The sequence below is a fragment of the Strix uralensis genome, chromosome 4, assembly GCF_047716275.1.
Source record: "Strix uralensis isolate ZFMK-TIS-50842 chromosome 4, bStrUra1, whole genome shotgun sequence".
NCBI lineage: Eukaryota > Metazoa > Chordata > Aves > Strigiformes > Strigidae > Strix > Strix uralensis.
The window spans coordinates 28,604,835-28,624,843 of NC_133975.1; positions in this window are offsets into that span (position 1 = coordinate 28,604,835).

The following is a 20,009-nucleotide window of genomic DNA, read 5'->3' on the forward strand; positions in this document are numbered from 1 at the left end:
GGAGAGAATGTATCCAACTTTCCTTTCACACCCTTGTTCAAGGCTGAGAACCTCAGTATTTGGCCTTGTTAGAAACTCCCTTGGTTCCCGCCCCGAGCTCTGGCCAGCTATTCTGTCTTGCTGATCTCTAGTATATAAGGCTGGACCCGCTCACAGCGACTTTGGATGCCTCACCTATGGGTGGACGGATTGTGTAGGATTTCCCACTTGCCGGGACAGGCTCTCCAAATCCTCGCTGTAACCGGGGCTCCCCAGCGTCTGCGGATCTGGATGATGATGATAATATATGCAAGTGGTGATGTATTTCTCTTAATTACTATGCTCTCTCTCTCGTGTAGTAATGATTTCATGCATTACCCTGTATTTTCCTGTTTGTTGCTTTAAGTGCACTATTCTGCTTCTTCTTACTGCATGTTTTCTGTATTACACTGTTACATTATTTGGTTATCACTAGTAAAATACGCCTACTCTTTTCACTCTGGTGTCTGAGTTTCATTGGTATCCTTAATCAGCAAAACACCAAGTAATAAGACAAGAGGTAATGGCCTCAAGTTGCACCAGGGAAAGTTTAGACTGGATACTAGGAAGCATTTCTTTATGGAACGGGTTGTTAGGCGTTGGAATGGGCTGCCCAGGGAGGTGGTGGAGTCCCCATCCCTGGAGGTGTTTAAGAGTCGGGTCGACATAGCGCTTAGCGATATGGTGTAGTTGAGAACTGTCAGTGCTAGGTTAACGGTTGGACTAGATGATCTTCAAGGTCCTTTCCAACCTAGATGATTCTGTGATTCTGTGATTCTGTGACTGTGAGTGCTACCAGAAATTCTTGTTAAACATAGTGATTCTATGGCTAGCTTTACTTACTTTAAGAAACTGATTTTCGAAATAGATGTACTCTATGATGCCATGAAAGTGCTAATTGTTTCTTGTTGTTTCAAGCTGTTTGTAGCTCAACCTCACATGAACTGCACACAACAATTCTTAGAATTCACTTCTTAATAATTACATTACCCTCATGGTGAATGGACTAGCAGTCATACAGATGAAAATAAACATTGATATTACTGTTCATTTATAGACAGAAATTGACATATGGGTCTGTAATATATTGGCATAAATATATTATTTCCTTTAATATTCTATATTTTTTTTTCATAGTCATCTGAACATAGTACCCTTTTTCAGTATTTTCATTACTCAGAGTTTCATGCTGTTGTGGGGCACAAAAAGAAAAGTTGGTTTTGTAAACATTCAATAAGCTGAATCTTTATCTCCCATGGACCAGCTAGAGAAAGAATGGTTCTTACTCTTCTATTTCTCTGGTGTGGATTTCTGTTGTCTCCCTTGGTAAGTCTAAAAATTTATCACACAAATTATCCTTAATTGTGGTACAGCATATGTGACAACTCAAAAATTACTTCCATTGTAGTCTTTTAAAGTCATTCAGGAGTCTTATTTGCAGTCTGCCATCTACCATTAACATGATGCCAAAATTTTCTTAGTCTTTGATATGCCAAAATTATGTTTTCGGTCTGTTCCTTACTCCGTTCAGAACAGAAAAACTCTTCTATTTTCTCCCACTTTACGTGGTCTCATATAAGCAAGGTCTGTAACCTTTTTGCTCTGTACATAAGGTTCAGTAGGCCTAGCCCCTACCAGGCCTTCGGTCTCTGATCCTCCCTCTCAATTCTTTCTTGGAAAGGCCTATATAAGGTCTGGTATAAGAAGTACTGCCAAAAGTTAAATGCTTTCCAACATAGTTCTGAAGATCATAAAACTTGCAAAGCTTTCCAGTTTGTGAATGTCCAGTAAACCATTAGATAAGAGAAATATGCAGGTAGTTATAAATAAATATCTAGCAGAATAAAAAATCAGGGAAATGAAATGGAAACAGCCCATAATATAAATACGTTTCATGAAATTAAAAGTATGCTAGTGATGACCTTCTGACTGTGAAATCCAATTAGTTCTTTTCCCTTCAGTGTGTTCAATTTGTTCAATGTGGGACAAAGTAGAATATATATGTGTAATCCATAGTACAGCACAAAATATCTGGGATCTATGCAGTCTTGCAAGAAACACATACCAAATACTTGTGTTGTTCAGACAGATGTTTTTCAAAAGAGCCTTTAAAATGCATTTGAACTGAATGGGTTGCTTTCTGTCTGTAAACATTGGACACAGAATATCTATAAAAGCTGTAATAATATGAATGATCTAGCTAGCAATCAGATACAAAAGTCTCTTAGGTTTGTTTTGGTTTTAAATGTAAAACCAGAAACAAGTGGGAAAATACATGACAGTTCTATTCTCATATACGTATAGTATGGTTTTCCCTCAGAACATGAAGAACTTTTTTCAGATACCAGATTTATAAAATTTTATTATTAACTACTTTGTTCATGTTTTATAGCATACTCTTTGGCAGATACTTGTAGATTTACTTTCACTACGAAAATATGATCTTTAATTCACTTTGTAGACCTTTTGCTTAGGTATGACAAGTATTCAATTTTCATCTGACTGAAGTAATACAGCTCAATAAATAGCTAAATTCAGATATATTATCCAATTTTGTTCAAGTAGTGAAACAGAAGACAGGAAAAATTGGAAAGAATTCAAGTAAGAGGAGGAATCGGAAGGCCCAATAATATTTCAGGTCTGTTTGGACATGGCAGATTCCTAGGGATCTAGGGATTCCTAGACATCATCTTTCTAGCATGTGAAAATTATAAGTTCCTATAAAGAATTATTGGATACTGTAAAAGCTTGACTCAAATTAACCTGATAAAGCTAAAGCTGGAAAATATATACAAACTATCCTTATGATACAAATGTATGTATTACATTCTTGAAATTACAGCATTTAAAAGTACAATACTTGTGATTCTGATTTGTCAATTACACTTACACTTCAAAAACATATGTGTTAAAAGGAATATAGACAATGTACTTACCATTATACAATTTTGTCTATCTGAGGAATCTAAAAAAAATTCTGGCATTCTGTGTTCTCTTATATGTTAAAATGAAAGCTGTTCTTTAGATGAAACTATGTACCCTTCATGACTGTTGTATCTGGCCTCTTCATTAGGGAATCCAAGGGATGAAATTTTATCTCCCACTTCATGCCATACAGGAGTGAAATCTATAGACACTTGCTTCTAGTCTTCTCTTTCCTCTCCTCTTGAAATACAAAACATAACTGGTAACATTTAGTGAACTTTTGCACTAGTAATTTTGCCTTTTGGGGGGTAGAAATTGATTTTCCTTATCTTCATGTGTGAACACTCTGAGTGTATTCCTTTTTCCTCTCCACGGGACGTGTTCAGTGAAACCAGCAGTGCAGGATAAGAAGGTACTGCTTTAGGGCATGAAAAAGAACAAATCTATCTTCAGACAGTTTTTCTTTATTTTGGAAGGAGAGAACTTGATCAATCATCAATCATGAAAAAAGGGATAAGTGTACTGTTCAGATGGAAAACTATAAAGAAATACATCAACTGAAATTGGAAAAAAAAATACTATAAACAAGAGACAAAAGCTCAGCTCAACATGAAGTTTACTTATTTTGCTGAGCTGGATTATGGTGATGGTATGCATGTTTATTTCTTATGAGTACCCTGAGACTTCCATCACTGAACATAAAATTTTTCCATGTGACAAAACCTTGCTAAAACATCTGCAATACTTCTTACTATTCTGAATCGTTAAATTAGATTATAATGGAACATGGGCTTTTTCTTGGCCTTCTTCCACAGGCTGGTTTTTACCCATCATATCTGCCAACTCAGATGACAAATATAGCACAGCATGGTATGAGACTCACGAGTAATGGATACATTCAGGAAATACAATTAGCCTGTGCCTAAATGAAGTTAGCAGTTAGATGAAGGCATTTGGACTTTAGGTGATTTCCCACTAAAAAGTCAATAATAAAATCCTCCTAGATTTGATAGAGGCAAGAATTTCACTCACTCTTTTGCTACATATTTTGTTATATGCAAAAGAGAGAGGGGTAACTTAAGAACTTAAGAAAACTGTTTTCTTGGTGACCTTTAGACATGATGCCAGGAAATCAGACAAGTCCAAAGCTTCTGCCAAATGGTCATAACAAAATGGCCCAGGAAAGTAGATAGATCAGGACTACACAGAATAAAACTTCAAGGAAGACTCATGATCAACAGGTGATGCTTATAGTGTTCAGTGTATAGTAAAAAACAGTGCAGTTAGATGCTTGAGATGGAAATAGATCACATTCAATGGATATGAAATATGATCATCATCAGTGCAGAAGGGACTCAAACAGATGCTAAAAGAAGTGAGAATCATACTTTGTAACAAATAGCTGCAAAGAAAATGACTCAGAAACCAGATAATGGAAATAACAATTACAGTATAGCATACAACAATAAGAGAATGAGTCATAAACCACTTGAATCTGAGGACAGAAACATAACTGACAAGTTTTGTTGTGGGGAGAAATGCAGTGACTGAGACTTCTGAAAAATCAGAAAAGCTGAGTTTAAAAAACAATTCTCTTGGAAAAGGCAAAAAATTTGGCATTTGTTGTATAGCTCCAAGTGCTGCCTCTGTCATTTAAGCTAATGGTCACACTGTGACAAACTGCTCTGTATTTGTATTTTTTGTAACTGACCACAAAATATGGTGCGGTAGTACAGACCCACACCCCTGTCTCAGGCCACATTGCAATGTCAGGACAGCCAACATTGTGTTCTTGTCTTGGTTACAAATGCAGTGAGCTGCAGTGATCTGTCGCTTTCTTGTCTTGGCTATAAGTGCAATGGGTTGGGACAATTAGGCATTCCTTAATGGTACCCAAAACTCTGGCTGCATGACACTGAGTTAGGACATTAGGCACTACCTAACCATACCTGAAAATCCTGTTACCTGGGAACCATATCTAAAACTCCTGCTGCCTGAGTCATAGCCCTGTCAGAAAGATACTAGAATTACCTGACAAGAATTGTGGCCAAAATGGGAAAAAAAAAAAAAACCTGAATAAAGTCAATCATCTCATGATTCTATAAATAGCAATCCTAAGTGAGATCCTTTGAGCTCTCTGGGATTGCAGCAGGCTGTAACCCAGTATCTCCCTCTGAGTTGGGACACCTCTCAGGGTAGATTTTGTGAGGATTTCGAAGAATAGATTTCACAAGGATTTCCAAGATCGTCCACTGATAGATGCCAATGAAGAAAAAGGGTTCAAAGAACATCTGCTGACAAATGTCAATGAAGGAGAATAGCAAGAAATTCACTACAGTTAAATTTTGAAAGGTTTCAAAGATCATTTGGTACCAATAATTTACTATCATAAGTCAACCTCTATATCTGTATCTGTGTATTTGTGTGTGTGCATTCAATTTAGGAAACTTTGTAGTGTTGATTATAACCAACCGTATTAAATCACTTTGATACTTGGCTGATGATTAAGTATTGTTAAAAATAATACAAGCTAATCTTGTGATTTACCATAATAGTGCTAATAGATCTTAAATTGCTGCTACCTCAAAATTTTGTAGGATCCATTATCATTCATTACTTGACAAATTGGCATAATCAACAGAATACTTTCCTTACCCTTTATATTAATTCCATTAGACATAAACCATTGACCAAGTCTGGGACTAAGACTGGATCCAGACGAACCTAGATTCTCTCTGAGAAGGAGTTTAGAAAGTAAGAGCATCCACTCTGAACCTCAGGACTCAACGGGAGAGTCTCCTTTACCCTCTTACATCTCCAATCTCTGATTCTAAATTGATTCTAACTCAAGTCTTCTTTTTTATGTTTCTTCTATGTAGTAAGTGGTAGAGTGAACCTTGCCATTGAACTTTAAGTCAAACTCTCATCCGTGACAGATGGGTGATTCTTCATTCGTGCTGTATAAGTCATGAGCAAGAGCACTAAAGTGTCATTGCAATGGCTAAACCAGTATCTCAAAGAATAGACAAGATGCATTCTGACTGAATTTTGCTCAGCTCAGTGGAGCTTAGAAAACTGAATTGCTGTGTGAGCCCCAAATCCTCTTTCTTGTTCCTTCTCTCCAAGGCCAAAGCTGGTTATTGTGCAGTGGGTGACACTTGAAAGAAGGTAAGCACAGATCCTGTGCCCTGTTTCAGAATACTGGGTGGGGCTGACAGGTACACAGACCTCCATGCACACACAACTCACCTTTTAACTTAACTCTCAGGTTTCTCTACACAAAAACAAACATAAAGTGAAGTCTGGTTTACTTTCCTTTCCATTATATCAGACCCATTAAAATTTGGCAGAACTGCCAGAGGAGAAGTAGTTCTTATGTAAACTTTGATTTTCTTCATGCCTCTGACTACACAGCATCTGAAATTCATGGTGCTTAAGAATTTAAGCTAGTTTAGGTTTAAATTTTAACAATTTAAGATGTTTAAAGAATGCACAACAGTGATTTATTGGAGTGAGTTAGCACTCTCCTCATGCACTCAGATATGTGTTTTAAAGTCATGTCTACACAGAGAGCTTGGGTTAATTTAAGCTAATTCTCAAAACTTCACCTGCTGCCATATGCCTGAAAAATACCAGGTTGAATTCCAGCTCAGCTTGTTTCTGAAAGATCTTCCAGATAAGAGAACAAGATGTTCCCATTAGTTTTCAGCTCTCCTATCTTTAGAGAGCATTTGGCATCTGGTCCCTTTGTACTCAAGTTTCTATTCCATGACACAGAGAGGATCAGGATGGCTGCAGGCCGGGTCCTGAAAAAAACCTTCACATTTCTTAGAACAAGGAAACCTGGGTTACTCCATACTTCCAGCAAAAATAAATGGAATGTGGAAAGAATGCAATATGGACAAAGGAGAAAATGAGAAAACAGTAACTTGGCTCTGGTAAAATGTGATGGGCTTTAACTTTAAAGACCTAATATCTCCCTATCTTTTTGCTTAAGTTCAGAAAATAGTTTTGTAATTATTTTCTTGTAAGATTGTGGCAGGTGAATCTGCCCAATGAAAGCAGAGCTTCTTGATTGCTGAAGTGTAGCAGCTCCTGACTCCCTTTGTTCTCAGGGCTTCGTGGTAATTTGGGCCTTTGGCCAATGGGAGCCGCTATTGACTACAGGTCAGATTCAGCCTGAGTATAAATGGAGGCCCCTGGGGAGCCATTTTGAGCTCGTCCCTGGGAGCAGCACGCTGTGGTTGAGGACTCTCCCCTTGGGTTGGGATGCTGCCCAAGGAAACTCCTCGAGGTACCTGGGGTCGGGACGCTGCCCTGAGCAGGTCCTCGAGGTTGAGAGCCCTCACTTGTTAGGTGAGTGATAGAGCGTTTTGGGTTGCTGTTAAACCCTGGGTAGTGGTGCTTTGTTCTGCATTTTGGGTTGCCGTTAAACCCTATAGAGTTCTTTGTTATGCGTTTTGGGTTGTCATTAAACCCTAAAAAGTTGTTCTGTTCTTCTCTCACAGACATTTGAACCTGTAATTTACGGAGAGCTAGTTAACTGTGTTAATAATTAATTTTTTATTTTTGGTGGTTGGTTGTTTATTTGAGAGCATCCATAACAAAGATATATTCCATTTAGAAACAATTCTGCTGCTTTTTGCACTTATATTTTTTGTTCTTATACCAAACTGCTGGTTTAAGTCTTCTGATAAAACAAATAATGCTTGCAGCTTGGCCAAAACTTAATTCCAGACAAGACCAACCATATTAGCCAGTGGTATCAAAATAAGGGGTGTGAAATGCAGTTCAGAGAGTCTTTCAGCCAATGACTATACCTGAAATAATAGATTTCTTTGGAACATTTCATTCCTCTCAAAAGATACTCGGATTCTATTATCTGAAATTACATTAAACTCAGAATTTTTTTGTGTGTGTGTAAGATGAAAGTAATGTAATTTTTATTATATGAAGCCTAAGAAATTGGATAAATTCTTCCTAATATACTGTATAAGTCTGGAACATCTATATTCCTTTCAGCAGTAATTTCCTTTGTGTGAACATCCATGGTGTCTGAAGATGATTGCACTTGCTTTTCACTTGTCTCTTCTATAAAATATTATCATCATCCCAGGACTATGAGAGAGAAAAGAAAGAATGCTTCAGAACTAAAATGGTAATTAATAAATTTAAATTTTTTTTCTGTTGATATTTGCATAGAATCATAGAATGGTTTGGGTTGGAAGGGATCTTAAAGATCATCTAGTTCCAACCCCCTTGCCATGGGCAGGGACACCTTCCACTAGACCAGGTTGCTCAAAGCCCCGTCCAACCTGGCCTGGAACACTTCCAAGGAGGGGGCAGCCACAAATTCTCTGGGCAACCTGTGCCAGTGCCTCACCACCCTCACAGTAATTAATTTCTTCCTAATATCTAATTTAAATCTATCCTCTTTCAGTTTAAAACTGCTACCTCCCATCTTATCACTACACTTCCTGATAAGGAATCCCTCCCCATCTTTCCTGGAGGCCCCATTAAGTACTGGAAGGCCACTATAAGGTCTCCCCAGACCCTTCTCTTCTCTGGGTTGAACAACCCCAACTCTCTCAGCCTGTCCTCATAAGGGAGGTGCTCCAGCCCCTTGATCATCTTTGTGGCCCTCCTCTGGACCCACTCGAGCAAGTCTATGTCCTTCTTATGTTGGGGGCCCCAGAGCGGAACACAGTACTGCAGGTGGGGTCTCAAGGGAGCAGAGTAGAGGGGCAGAATCACCTCCCTCAACCTGCTGGCCACACTTCTTTTGATGCAGCCCAGGATACAGCTGGCTTTGTGGGCTGCGAGCGCACATTGCTGGGTCTTGCTGAGCTTCTCATCAACAACACTCCCCCAAGTCCTTCTCCACAGGTATGCTCTCACTCCATTCTCTGCCCAGCCTGTACTGATACTGGTGTTGCCCCAACTCATGTGCAGGACCTTGCACTTGGCCTTATTGAACTTCATGAGGTTCACACGGGCCCACCTCTCAAGCCTGTCCAGGTCCCTCTGAATGACATCCCTTCCCTCCAGCGTGTCAACCGCACCACACAGCTTGGTGTCATCGGCAAACTTGCTGAGGGTGCACTCAATCCCACTGTCCGTATCTCCAAGATGTTAAACGACACTGGTCCCAATACTGACCCCTGAGAAAGTCCACTCATCACTGCTCTCCACTTGGACATCAAGCTGTTGACCGCAACACTTTGAGTGTGACCCTCCAGACAATTCCTTATCCACTGAATGCTCCATCTGTCAAATCCATGTCTTTCCAGTTTAAAGACAAGGATGTCATGCGGGACAGCATCAAATGCTTTGCACAAGTCCAGGTAGATTTTCTTGCTCTCTGGTTGATTCCCACTGTGTTGATAGTATTTTATGGAATCAAAACAGATGAAGCTAATGCAAATCAGTTTTTTATTGCAGTAGGAATGAAAAACTACATGAAACCTGGGAAAATAAAGTATCATTTTTAATTTCACAAAATATCATGGCAGTTCAGGTAAAACCATATTTTCAGACAACACTAATGCAACAGAACATCCTGCGATTATCTTCAAGTTACTTTTGGCAAAACAGTAGATAAACAATGTTGAACACAATCATGATTTTTATTTTTTTTTTTTTAAATGAAGTATAAAATATTGCTTTATCAAGTTTTAGGGAAAAATAAAGGAATTAATATGAAATTACAGAGGAGAAGAAAAGTTATCAAAAACCAAAAAGTTGTGCTTCCGTAACTATAGGTCTCACATATATTTTAAAATCACGTGTATTTACCTTTGGTATTTGCCATTACAGATTACACTCTGTAGATTATATAGAACTGCCTGTAAAAGACAGGATCTAAAATCTATTGGAAATAATTGTGTTAGGCTGAAGCCTCCAGAATGATCTTCGATAGCAAACTGTGTGTTCATTTTGTTCAGGATCAGATAACAAAAGATTGCAATACAAGCTCAAAAAAAACCAAACCAAACAGAAGCAACTAATGAAGTTTGGTGCTACATGGGAGGAAAAATTATATGGAAAATTCCTATTGCTGACATTGTCTTCGGTGTTCAGAAACGCTTACTACAGGAAATATAAAGAAACACTGTGAAGGTCTCAGCTTCTGTAGCTCTACTCAGAGGATTTTACAAGAGAAAAATCAGCAATACTTCTTTTAGATGGTCCTACGGGACAGTCCAGAATCACAGCAATGTAACTAACGGGGAAAACAGGGACTGCAAATCTATTAATTTTATCCCATGCAAACTTTCCCTTCATCACATGCACACCAGCAGAGCTGCCTGAGAGCATGAGAATATAATATCAATACTGTAGTGCGTTTCTCTTGTCACCCTTCAAATATAAAAAGGAAGTTCAAGAAGAAAAGCAAGTTGAAGAACTGAACATTGTACACAAGTGTCAAAACTCAAGGAGGAACCTAAAAGACTAGGTACAGTGCTAGGCCACCTGGACTTCACAAAGGAGCTATCACAAAGTTCCTTTACATGGATATTGCAATTCTTTATAATGTAAGAATTTTGAACAGAAATTTTCCATACCTGTCATTTAGTCAGTGTGCTGTGAATGACACCAAATTACATGGAACTGAAAAGAGGATGGAGTTAATGGAGGAAGTATAGCTGAGTTAATAAAGAATGAAAGTATGAGTGGGAGGCAGTTTCTAGGCACAGTAGGATGTCTAAGACACATCTTGTTTTCCCTAATTGGATGAAAAATAGATCACTCATGCATGCCCCATGCTGGTTTTCAAAACACTTGTACTGAAGCCCAATTTACCTTTATGGACTAATCAGGAGAAAAGAGTTGCAGAAAGCTCCCTTCAAAATGCAGCTCAGAGAGAGAGAGAAACAAATCCCCAATGTATGTAAAAAGCAAAGTACCTATTGCAGTCAGTGAAACTCTGCTATGTAATCTGGCTGCTAAAATTAGCTCTCATTTCTGGCTATCCTGATTACCAGCTTTCCACTCTAAACTAGAATACTTTCCTATAATAACTGAGGACAGTTTCGGTGGGCTGAGCATTATTGGTTGTAGCATTTAGGGTGGGGTCAGTGAAAGGTTCCATGAGATGCTTGAATGTCTTTGGACAAATTTTAGGGTTTATTTTTATAGGCATTTTAGGAAATATAAGATGGACTATTTACAAGTTTTATTTGAAATTTCTTGCAGTTATGGTAAGGCCCCTTATGTTTGCTTCAGTGCCTTTTCCATTTACACAGAAGGAGTAAATGTAATTTGTTAAGGCCATAACTGGTCCAGACTAGGAATGTCATCCTATGCCACCAGATTGGTCACCTCTGCTGAGCTCTTGATACCAGAATATGAAAATAATGACTGTGTTACCCTCAGGGCAAACAATACTGCTCAGATTAAAAGTCTGGCTCGAAGGAGAGCCATCAGGCTTTCTTGAAGAGAAAGAAGAGAGGAAGGCTCTGTCTTAGGTCAGGGAGTAGGGAAACTGGTGGTAGTTTTACAGCTGCCTTTTGCTGAGGAAACTCAGGCTTTGCCCTAGAGAAGAAGGCTTTGGGGCAGTTGGAGGGAAGGAGTCCTTAACAAAGTTTTTACAATAGCCCCTGTTCTTGAAGATTGTCTCCAGGGAGCTCATGATGAAAGCCAAATGGACTTTGACTCACAGTCACATGGTCTCTGGCCTTTTCTATTTTGATCCTCATTTGCTAAAGAAATACCCTGAGGGTCTGTTCCTTTATCTGGACTTCAGCAGCAGCCTGGGTTACCAGGAAAGGATCTCCCATGCTCCCACTACCACCTTGTCTTGACACTGCCTTCCAGGTGAGAGAATGTATCCCCTAAACTGAGTTCTTCAGATGAATTGTCTCTGCTCAGATTCCCTTCATTTCTTGAGAGACATAGGTACCGGTGCCCATACAGAGGGAAAAAGAAGGTATGAATACAATTGTTTCATATTTTTCCAGCAAATTTCAATATTCTGACAGCTAGTAAATGAGGAAGAAGTGCCTGAAAGTCCTTCTCCAGTTTTACAATAAAATTAAAGCTTCAATTAGAAGTTTGTTTACCTGGGAGTAGTGTAGGAGGGATAAAGCAGGGAAATAGAAAGTGTTTGGGTTTTGGTTTTTTGGTTTGTTTTTTTTTTTTTTCCTACATTTTATAATGGTATACATTAGTGATCACTCTGCAGAACCCAAATGTGTCCCTAGATATTGGCAAGACTAATTCAGACAGATGTGAGTTTACCCTAACTGGTTTCCACCTAGATGCTGAATCCTGATCCATAACACCATTCTTGTCCCTCTAGGGTCTCCCCTAGAGCACAGAGAACCTAGCTGAAATGAACAGTGCGCAGGGCTGGTGGCAAGAACTCAATAAAGATTAGACTGAGAAAATTCTTGTGAAGTTTTTCACTTGTGTGACTGGGATGAGTTTTCATGAATGCCTCTACAAACTGTTTCTTTGATATTGCGATCGGGGAGTTTTGAATAGAAAACATGGTTCACAAAAAAATGAGGTATTAGTGTTCTGTGTTTCATTTAAACTCATGAAAGGTTTCTATACCAATGTTGATGTCAAAAACACTACACTAACAATGTACTGTACTTCCTCATAAGGAAGATTCACTGAGAAATTCTTCCCAGTATACTCAAGATTATAAACCATGGATAACTCTTTGCTTGGAAACAGATTTGACTATCATACATCTTCAAATATATATAAAGTATAGAAAGAAAACATCCAACAATTATATTAGTTTTTGTCTCCTGATCACGAATCTTCTATCAAAATGAATTCTCAACAGAAAATGTGTTCTCTGTAGAACTGGCAGTACTTTGATTTTACCAACATTTTATTGTCTTATCCATTTTTTTAACCAAAAATATTTTCCTCATGTAAAAAAATCTGAAATCTCTTGGTAAAAGCCTAAACAGAGTCATGGGAAGGATTTATTTCTAATGAATTTTGTAAAATCATGTAACCAACATGATTGGAAAATATACATTAAGAAGCAGTTAGATAGTGTTCTGCAAAAATTAATTCCACAGCACTCTTGCTGACATAGCTAGCAGAAACCTGAAGGAATGCTTGGATGTATATACAAATTCTTTGCTTGGTTAGTCATGCCTGAACATGAAAATCAGAGCTCGTGGACAAATATGTATGAATTCAACCTTTACAAATAACTGTATTTAGATCCATATCCAAAATTCAGTGAAATTATTTTCATTCATCTATTAGCTTACTATGTAATAGTTTATAAATGCATTTTAGAAAGACAAAGAGGGAGTTTTGTTTGTTTGTTTGTTTACAAAATTCAAAACCAAAAAAGTTGCAAAATTTATTTTTAAAACAAACTGTACAGAAAAGTATTTCCCTAAAACATTTAATTTTAATAATTAACATTTTCTGATTAACAAAAAAGTGTTTACATGCATAATACCTGGCTAGCTCTAAAGAATGCTGCTGCTACTAATAGGAGAATGTGTGTGTGTGTGTGCGCAAAGCAATCAGTGCACTTCTGGAATCGACACAAACCATTATACTCAGTACAGAAGTACCAGCAAATAACAGCCTATATTCAAGCTGGTTTTCAAAATAATAAACCTTTTCCTAAAGCAGGGGAATGATCATATTTGTCTGATTCTGAATAGTGTATTACTCAGAAACTGTTGCTGTTTGCAGTCATCAGAGCTGTGTTGTTCCTTGATGACTATGCTGTCCATCTTCAGTAGATTTAATCTGCTATCAAGAAAAAGTTGCAGTCTTTGTTAGAAAGGCCAGCTGTTGTGAATGTAACCCTGCTGTGGAGAGCTGAATTCCCTGTGAAATAAACCTGTTCTTTTTACTTCCATGGGATTTTTGAGATTCACTTTCAGTGACTGTTTTTATAGTGAGCAACTCATTACATAGGTACATCAGCCGTCTTTGTAGTCTGTGCTGGGGTGGAGGCATGATGCACAACCAGCAGGGGAAGGCAGTTGCAGCATCTTCTAATGTATTTCTTGGCTTAGGACTATCAATGGATCACGCTGCTTTTTGTGAGGTGTACTGAAGTGAGAATTTGCCAGTGAGGGAGAAGTGGTCAACAGTGTATTGATTTCATTCATTATCCTAAAGAGGTCTGTAGTATGACATCCTCAATGAAAATATGGTGACCTTAGGTCTTAAATTCTCATATTTTTACATTACAAAATGTGATCTTTCAGGATCACTTGCAGACAATTTTCTGCCTTGACATAGATACAAAATTCCTTATTCACTGCCTTTTCTGGCCATACCCCTCCTGCCTGGCATGGGACTCCTCACACACAGAAAAGAAATTTCCTAAAAATTTGATGGCAAAAATTCATTTTTCCTTAGAGCAAATGAAACATAATGGTATGTTGCAAAACTACTTCTCATGCTTTTTTACATTCTCTTGTCAGGTTCCCCACTGAACTCCACTTCCTTTTCTGCTAATTTTAGCAGGGGAAATAATATGAGACATAATCAAGGAACAACTTTCAATAGAGAGCATATTTTGTTAATTAACAGATTCATCCATGAGGTAAGAGGAACTTACTTTTCTGGATATTCATGCTGGCTTTGTGTGGCAAGGTTTTTGGCAGTGTGGGAGGGGGCTACAGCAGTGGCCCCCTGTGAGAAGCTTCTTGAAAGTTCCCCTGGCTCCAAGTCAGACCTGACTTGGGCCAAGGCTGAGCCAATTAAGAATGGTGGCTGTGCCTCTGCGATAACATATTTAACAAGGGAAACCTGAGACGGGGGTAGACTTTGAGGATGAGTTATGAGGACTTATGTAAACACTGAGGTCCATGGAAGGAAGGAGGAGAAAGAGGGGGAGGTGCACTGGAGCAGAAAGCCCCCCTATATCCCTTGGTGAGATGGCAGGGCCGACCCCTCGGCAACCATAGAGGTCACTGGAGGAGCAGAGATTCACCTGCAGCCTGTGGAGGACTCCCGGGACCCTATGGGAAGAAGAAGCCCCAACAGTTGTAGTTTGGCACTGGGAGGACTGAAACACGTAGAGGTGACCCACACTGGAGCATCTTGAGAAGAATGCATCCCATGGGAAGGACTCATGGCAAAGAGAGTTTGTGCAGGACTGTCTGCTGTGAGAGGGATGCCAGTGGAACACGGCGAAGAATGCAGAAGAGTGCTCCTCCCCCACCTTGGAGGAAAAAGCAATGGACTGTACCCCCCATCCCCTGCCTTTGTGCCACTGGGGGAGGAGGTAGAAATATTGGGAACAAAAGTGAGCCCAGGAAGAAGGAACGGGTGGGTGGAGGTCTTTTTAAGATATGGTAATGCTTCTCACTGTCCCATTCTGTCTGTTAAGTTTCATTATCATCAGTGTTTTAAAGTGAGGTCCTTTTTCTTCCCCTATCAAGCCTGTCTTTTGCCTGTGACTGTTAATGGATGAGCAACCCCTTCCTGTCCTTATCTCCATTCCTGAGTGTTTTGATTCATTTTTCTCCTTCCCAGCACTGAGGGGGAAGGGGTGAGTGAACAGCTTCGTGGTGCTCTGTTGCCCTCTGGGCTCAAACCATGACAATATTTCTGTTCAAACAATCACTTTTTTATGCTCCAAAAGCATGACAAGACTTTCTTCCATTGTTACATATCAGACTGGACAACTGATTTGGCATCTAATCTGTGTCTTCAGATTACCACAGTGTTACATTACAACTTGTTGATTCTTCTTTGAGGATATCTAGAATATCATTTATGTATTAAATAAACTAAAACCGTCCAAATCTATTAAGCTTTTATAGAGATGTCATTTTTGTCAAATTCATTTTTTCTACTGAAATAACAGACTCAGTGTTGCCACATTTCTTGGCAAAAGGAATTAAATTCATCAAAGCCCATACTAAGTCTTTTAATTGTCGGAACTCTGTTCTCCTATATAGGCAAGTAACAGTTTAGAAGTACTTTCATCTTTTTGAGTAAGATGTTTTCAAACATGAACAGCACGGCTATTTCTTCTGGCAGGGGATCAACAAATTTCTTCAAAGGCATCAAATCAAAACACTCTGATGAAGCTCTTGAATTTCTGTTCTGGCACTTTTCAGGCAAATATGAACATTCAACATTCAAAATAATTTTAGAATTCAATATGCCACTACTTGCTCATGTGTTCAACATTTCTATAATAGATATTCTCTCAAATACAAGCTCTTTCAAGGCTTTCTGACTTGCCTGATTTCAGAGAAGTCTTAATAATTCAGTGTGGGCAATTTCTTCCATCTTCTATTTCTTTTTTATCTCAGTACAAAAGAAACGGAGATAAGACATATCAGACAGTATTGTGAAAGGAAAATTTCTTTGTATTCAAATGTTTTTATAAATATGAAGCTATTGAATTTTACCAAGTAAACCAAGAAACAATTGCAAATGTTCTATTAACATCTCTTCCACAGGTGTATGAGATAAGAAAACAAATAATATATTTCAGAGTAGAAGAGATGCAAGTGATGACAGACTCTGTAAAATGCAGCATAGTCCTCTAAACATCCATTGGTTTTGATATTCAGTTCATAAATGGGGGCTGCAGGTGCTCGGAAATGCTGACAAAAACATTCCTATCTAGCTATATTGAGGTTTGGATGCCCGGCAGTTCTCCTAAATATGAGGATGACCCAGGCCTTTCACTTCACAGTGCAACTTATTCTTACAGTTTCCCAAACTTTATACACACATAATATTTTGCACTTGGTATTTCCCATTACTGTAAACTTTACTACCTGTTTAAAGGAAATGGCCTCTGTGTCTCTCTTACTGCAGTCCTTTTTTTCTTTTTGAGAGCCGTGTGTATTTTTGAAATGCCTGCCTTCACAGAATGGTTTGGAGCACTGGATTTCCTATGGATGCAGATGTTTGGAATTCCCTGTCAGTCCCAATCCAGTCACAGGTGAGAAGAGACCCATAGCTAGTCTGAATCTCCCATGAGGTCCTCACCTCTTTCTCTTGTTCTTGAAAGTAGTTTAGATGCTTACTTTGCAAAAACTATTCTCTCCTCCCACTTGGATAGAATCCAAAAGGTGGGCGAATCAACAGCAAAAAATGTCAGCATCAATATCAGGTATATCTCAAAGTGTCTAATTTCTACCTGAAATTAGTCAGATATGTTTGTTGACATCCTACTGATTATTTATGTCCATATTATTAAAACCTGAAAAGCCTGGGAAACGATTTCAAAGTCTTACTTGCCACAGTAGTGATGAGTCATAGTAGTGAGTATTGAGAAAACAGTGAAAGCTTTTATACAAATATAGTCTCTTAACCTCAATAGACATTTGAAAACTGTATCTTAAAATCTTCCTGGATCTCAGTGGTCCATTGATAGATTAGATATTAGATCAGGGTGAGATTGGAGTGGGACATGAAAGAAACCAGGAACTATGGAGAGGAGAAGACTCCATCACTCTTCTGATTGCCAGAGAAGGATAGGAAGAAGTATAGGCCGAAATGTTGATCCTCTCCCTGAATGGAAGGGAGCAACCTTTGGTAACAGCTTTACCTTTGGATCTCTCAGACTTCTTCCCCTCTCCTCAGTAACTTGGTGCTTTCTCCCTTAACCCTGTCATGTCTGTATACCTGCCACCTTTGCAGAAATATTCCAGGGGTTTTTTTTTGAACTGAGTCTTTTTATTACCTTCAAGGGGTGGTGGGAAGGAACATTCAGTGATATCTGTAAGGCTATAAGATGACATGGAAATTAACCAAATAAAGAATCTTGTGTTTAATATGGAGACACATGACTTGCTCAAAATGAGCATCAAGGGACAATAGGTGACTGGGGAATGTTTCCGTACATTGAGGAAGTAGGAAATATTGGTGTTTTCTCTAGAAATTACTTTCAGAAATTCTAGCACTTGCCTTGCAATAAGGTACAGCTTTTTAATTGTTTGATAAAGACAACATTTTTAGTGTGGCTTCACAGATTTATACCCTGCTCTCTCATGTTGAGAACAAGAAAAACTTCTTGTAATACAAACAGAGTATTTCAATGCTGAAATCCTTATTCATCAAGTGTTTGGACACAAGTCATTTTTTCTTTTACAACCACATACTACAATACTGATTTCTAGGATTAATTTTCCTTTCATACTTTTTATGGGTCTATTTTGAAAGCTTAAAAATTGCACATTATTTCAAATGACAGAGTTTAAGGTGTCATCATTTGAGATAGCTGTTGTTCCAAAAAGCTTGTAATTCCCTGAGTAGATCCTCCTCCACAAGAAACTGACATTTTTGTTCAAACTTTGTACTTTAGAGGGTCCTGAAAGAGTGGCCACCCCTGCTTGAGCAGCCACATAAGGAAATATATATGCTAGGTTTCCAGAAACAGGCAAAAAGGTAAAATAATTACTAAAAGAGAGGCCTGTGAATTTCTTTTGCCAATTTAAAAAAAAAAAAAAAAAAAAAAAAAAGAGGTTCACTTTCATGGTCACATTTCTTTATGAAAACCTAAAACCACACATTTCCTTTCCTGGGAAAGAACAACCTACTTAATTTCATTGTGCTCCTATATTGTTTCTGTTTCCACAGCCATCCTGTGTCCTCCTGCATCATGGTTCATTCTCTGTGTTCATTTTTTCCCTAAGTCTCTTCCCTCTCAACAAATGATAAAAAATGACTCATTTATCATTCCAATAAATGAGTCAGTTAATCTGAACACTGACTTTCAGGATACTAAATAGAGAATACTTATTTATAGGCATCAAGCAGGATTTTTAGAAACTATATGGGCCATGTCCAGATAACTTAAGGAACTAAAGGTGCCTGTTTTGTGACAGCTGGCAGTAGTTCTCACCTTTGGAATCTGGATGTGACCCCATTAGGCTGTATCCTAACAGTATCAGGATGAGATCGATTTATGTGCTTTCCTCCAACCCATTACCTTGGTTTCCATGGGAAAGAAACTCAAAGGCTTGGTCCTGAAAGAGGCCATGAAGGACTCAAATAGGCCCTGATGGATACTAACAGAGAGCAGGACTGGAGAAAGTGCCAAGGACTCCTCTTCTTCCATGGAAAAGGCAAAGGCTTCAGATAGAATAAAGCATCTAAGTCTGGTGGTGCAGACCAATGGTCTGAGCTGTGGCTGTCTAATGCCAGAGTCACCTAAGAGGTAAGGGTGATGCTGCATGTGCATTTAAAGTTTCCCATGCACCTGAGGGTTTGTTTCTGCACAGCTGAAGAAGTACCTAAGCTTCACAGGACTGAGCAGCTTGTGCTGTCATTCTTGCCAAAGCCCAGCTTTCAGAAACTATGACATCTTCTGCATAAATCGTGGTTTTATGTTGTAGATGAAATAGCTGTTGGCTATCACACATCAAACACCTTCTCCCAGGATTACATATTTTTTCCCCTGTTTTATCTCCCATGGTTTGGTCACATAGCACAAGATCATTTAAGTATATAAACACCACCACAGTTCACACTGCATTATAGTAAGGCTTACTCTGTGAAAGGATGTGGAGAGAAGATTAAAATAAGGACACAGAGTTGCATAGGGGGAATGCAGGGCAAATAAGAATTAAAATCTTGATTCCAGGATTCTCTGTGTGTTGTAATAAAAGATGTCAGTCTGTTGGATTAGGGTGATAAGAGCTATTGAAATTAATCCCTGTAGGCAAGAGGAAAACTTTTCTGAGAGAATGGTTTGTTACAAGAGTAAGGAGCAATACTGTCTTCTTTCATAGTACAAATAGGAACTCTTCCTGTGGCATCAAGCAAAACTCCAAACTGTTAAGGAAGTGGTGGAGCTTAGAAACAAGCTCTATAATATATTTTTTTTTTCCCCCAGTGTTTTCAACTGACTATGATTCTTAGTTCAACCTCTCCAAAGTTTTTTAGGAACTTGGGTCTCATTCCAATGTCCATAGCAATTTTACTGTTCCTTAAGTGTTTTTAATATTCTTATTCTATGGAGTTAATGATGGCAGAAATAGAAGAGAAAGAATTAAAAGAGAATCACATTAACTCATTTTCAAAATTAAAAATTTCAGACTAAATCATTGTTACATTAAGAAAGTATTTTTTAGTTCAGTGTGAAATTATAGCAA